General features: G+C 34.3%; 1 long non-coding RNA gene across 1 annotated transcript; it reads right to left on the reverse strand.

Moving 5' to 3' along the window:
- Window positions 1-2,527: 2,527 nt before the first annotated feature.
- LOC143235582 (uncharacterized) lies at window positions 2,528-4,313 on the reverse strand. Its single transcript, XR_013019315.1, has 4 exons — window positions 4,170-4,313; window positions 3,363-3,470; window positions 2,824-2,934; window positions 2,528-2,719 (listed from the first exon to the last, which is right to left on the reverse strand). It is a non-coding gene; the product is annotated as an uncharacterized LOC143235582 (long non-coding RNA).
- Between the last annotated feature and the right edge of the window lie 506 nt (window positions 4,314-4,819).

Consider the following 4,819-nt stretch of genomic DNA (forward strand, 5'->3'; position numbering starts at 1 on the left):
GATAGATGTTACTCGGGTAAAACAAACCTAGCGTTTTACTTGTTTATATAAACAAGACAATCAGACTCACTTCCCACACAGAAATGCCAATAGTTGGGATGATTTATATTATTTACATACAGTAGACAGAAACTATATCTTAAAATATCAAATGATATATTGTTTTCTAGGTTATCCTCTAATTAGAAATTGTAAGCCAAGGATGGAGTTTAATTTAAAATGTAGAAACTGCCAAGTCGGACCGCGACAGTAGTAGTAATCTTCAGTATGGTATATTCCTAAATCTTGATGACGAGAAACCCCGTTGGAATAAAAATGCATCTCGGATCCGCTGGTGTGGGTATTAAACGCTTATAGATAAGTAATAAACAACAAATAAAACTCATCAATTAAAGGCTTAATATATTTCAGCCCTTCTAACGCTACATTTAAAATATTGGTAAAAAGAACATCTATTTTGCTTTGGAATCATTTGGGTCTCAATACATAAAAGGTTAAGATATACTCCAATTGTTAAAGTAGGAACGTAAAACACCTAATCATTTAAAGAAATCTATATATTACAATAACAGGAAAGTCCAGGCGACTAAAATGAAGATTTATTTTTCCCAGCTGCTCCAAACATCGGCAACTTTAGAACACATTAAGTTATTAGATGTTCTCAACAAGTGTTTAAAAAAGTAGTTTATAGTATTACCAAAGGTGTTATTTTGAAGCCTTTTCCGTCTTTTAAGCCTACTTAAGTTTTAAAGTACGACACTGCAGATGTTCTAGCATTATTGACGGTTTCTTATTATTCGATGTAGCGACCTTCCTCTACATATTTTTTAGTAACATTATTTTATAAATGTTACGTTTCTTCGTAAGATTTTATCATCACCACTTTGTCAGAAACCACGTTATCACCACTTTGTCAGAAACCACGTTATCACCACTTTGTCAGAAACCACGTTATCACCACTTTGTCAGAAACCACGTTATCACCACTTTGTCAGAAACCACGTTATCACCACTTTGTCAGAAACCACGTTATCACCACTTTGTCAGAAACCACGTTATCACCACTTTGTCAGAAACCACGTTATCACCACTTTGTCAGAAACCACGTTATCACCACTTTGTCAGAAACCACGTTATCACCACTTTGTCAGAAACCACGTTATCACCACTTTGTCAGAAACCACGTTATCACCACTTTGTCAGAAACCACGTTATCACCACTTTGTCAGAAACCACGTTATCACCACTTTGTCAGAAACCACGTTATCACCACTTTGTCAGAAACCACGTTATCACCACTTTGTCAGAAACCACGTTATCACCACTTTGTCAGAAACCACGTTATCACCACTTTGTCAGAAACCACGTTATCACCACTTTGTCAGAAACCACGTTATCACCACTTTGTCAGAAACCACGTTATCACCACTTTGTCAGAAACCACGTTATCACCACTTTGTCAGAAACCACGTTATCACCACTTTGTCAGAAACCACGTTATCACCACTTTGTCAGAAACCACGTTATCACCACTTTGTCAGAAACCACGTTATCACCACTTTGTCAGAAACCACGTTATCACCACTTTGTCAGAAACCACGTTATCACCACTTTGTCAGAAACCACGTTATCACCACTTTGTCAGAAACCACGTTATCACCACTTTGTCAGAAACCACGTTATCACCACTTTGTCAGAAACCACGTTATCACCACTTTGTCAGAAACCACGTTATCACCACTTTGTCAGAAACCACGTTATCACCACTTTGTCAGAAACCACGTTATCACCACTTTGTCAGAAACCACGTTATCACCACTTTGTCAGAAACCACGTTATCACCACTTTGTCAGAAACCACGTTATCACCACTTTGTCAGAAACCACGTTATCACCACTTTGTCAGAAACCACGTTATCACCACTTTGTCAGAAACCACGTGTAGAAAAAAAAGGTACCACATTCTGACAGATATTTGCATCAGAGATGTTTAGTATAAGTTATTGTTTGTGGAAGGATTAATGGTTCAACAGATGAAACCTATTAATTAACGAACAGGTAATAGTCGTTACGTAGTATTATGTGAATTATACGTTTAAAATTCTCCCGTCCATCAAGCAGGTCGTCTTATGCATTATTTTACATAAAGTGCAATTTCCATCCATTTGAAATTCTTCTCGGCTTTATGTATATTTAATAGTAATTATTTTAAAGGGTTGTACTGGTATCAACCGAGTAACTTACGAAAGTGCTTCGAAAGTATTAACGCGTTATTGAATGTTTGCGATATAAAACAATGAAAGCCAAAGTTCTAGAAAAAGAGCAAGTCTGCACCTGTTATATTCAAAACAATTGGCGATAAGCAGCTACGTCAATTAAACGTATTATTGCAAATATCATAAATTCTCGATTCACCTTAAAAAACAGTTATTTAACGAGTTTACAATATAGTTGCAACGGAAGAGGGTTCGTTCAAATATAAAATATCATCTCGGCTTCAGTAGCAGACTTGAGGAAAGAGAATGAAGTGTTTGTAAAAATAGTTTATTTGAAACACGTGTAACAATGTTAAAATAAACAGACTAATACTGGAAACAATTTAAGAAACAAATAAACGAATAATCTAGTAAAGGAATTAAACAAGAACTAGCCCAATGGACAGAAGAAACTTCATTCTTTCTTACTGCACGTGCAGGACGTACAACTGCAGGGTTCTCCTTCTGTAAAGGAAGGAAGATAAGATGTTATTTTAAAGGATTATTTACACAAATCATAAGTCACTCTTATATAATTTTTCAATACTAATTAATAAGAGTTTACATACCTGTACACTTGCACAGACTTTTCTCAGTGTCGCCTTTTCTCATGCACGAAGTACACTTACATCCGTCTTTTTGGCCACACGTGCATTTGTCGCTACAGGTGCACGTAGGATCTTAAAAGACCGGTATGGTATAGAGTTAGTTGTTAAATATATACATAATAATGTGAATGAATTAAAAAGAGCAAAAGACGTCAGGATGGTATTGTACATTTGATATCGTAAATTAAAAGTACATTTATTTACGGTAAGAGTCCAGGGAATGTTATCACATTGTTTAGGGACATAAAAGAGGTATATTTGCATCGCCATATGAATGCATAGTTTTTTATAAGCCTGATTATTGGTTGTGCATTTGGAGTTTTGTTTAACAAAGTTTTTGAAGTTACCGGTTTTATAGAATTGTAACAATATATCCTATATTACAACACGCAGCAAGAATTATTAAGGTAAGTAGTTACTAAAACAGCATGTTATTTTATAACATTCCCCAGTTAATATTTTAAGCGCGTGTCTTCGGGTATTAAGGAAATCTTACATACCTTTACACTTACAACTTCGATCAGTTTCATCTTTTTTGTTGCACGTGGTGCACTTACACCCTTCTTCCTTCCCACACGTGCACTCGTGAGTGCATGTGCACAGTGGATCTTCAAAGAAGAGAAAGTACGGGTTTTATTGTTATTACGCTGATTTACAACAGTAATATACGTATAACTACTGATGCAACATCCGTTCAGTAAACAAGTAGGAATAGTGTATAGAAAGAAATAAAATTCACAATACAATCAATTACACATTATTATTACATAAAGTTTTCTCAATCATACAAAACGAAGTAGTTCAACGAATTAACGTTTCATAACAAAAAACACTTTTCCCCATTAGAGACAATATGTAAATCATTCGTAGAGAAACAGCTGATATAACTCATTGTTCCAGATCAATTATAGTGACGTTGAAAAGGTGAACAGTATACTTAAAATAGAGATACATTCTGAAGAGTTGTCACCTTTACAATACATAAAAACCAATTCGTTATTAAATAAAAAGTCATGTGAACGGAAAGATTTAATTAAATTTACGACTAAATAAACATGTAGATCATCTGAATCGCGAAATATTAAACAACAAACGGCCCAAACCAACACCTCACGACAAAATGCGATGCTAACGTACCCAAAGTCAAGATGCGTAGAATTATTAGTTGCAATTAAACAACCACAAATGCATATTCATCTTAAATAGAATATAATTTTGCCAAAATCCTCTTATCTTTTATCCTATGATATTACTTTGAACATAAACTTTGTGTTTATTTCTCGTATAATACAAATCCCACCACTTACCTCCACATTTGCATACTGAAGCGGACATCTTGTTTCAATTCTACTAAAGTCAAACACTATTTACCTAAAACTACACACGCGGATGAACGTTTTATATTGACAAAGTGCAAGAGTCGTGTGCAAAATAACCTACAACGAACCATATGTTATTTATAGCCAATCATGATGAGTAAACATGTTTCAAATAGTACAAAGAATAATATAACAAAATGTTTATCATAACTGTTTTGAACTTCAAGAAAAAAAGTGTTTACTCTCATGTCTACTATTTGTTATTAAAACACACGTAACTTCAGATCTTAGGTGTATCAGTTTCTCATGTATTTCCAGCTTCTATTGTTAAACGTAACTAAAAATAGTAATACCTCCTGTCCACCCTATCAGAGGCAAGTTTGATGGTTTAAAACGCTGAAAGTCGGCTTCAATATAAACAAACCAAAACAACATTGTAATAAATGAGGCAAAGAAAACTAATACACAAAAGTAAAATGGTGAAACTTACTACGTAAGTTTCAAGTGACATTAACACAGTGTTATAAATTATAACTCACATCAGATTTATAAATTAGTTTAATAAGAATAATCCAGTTACTAAGGGCTCAATGAACTGGTTACATCAAGATGGTCCATTGTGACATACTAGCTTCATT

Source organism: Tachypleus tridentatus, chromosome 12, assembly GCF_004210375.1.
Source record: "Tachypleus tridentatus isolate NWPU-2018 chromosome 12, ASM421037v1, whole genome shotgun sequence".
In the NCBI taxonomy this organism is placed as follows: domain Eukaryota; kingdom Metazoa; phylum Arthropoda; class Merostomata; order Xiphosura; family Limulidae; genus Tachypleus; species Tachypleus tridentatus.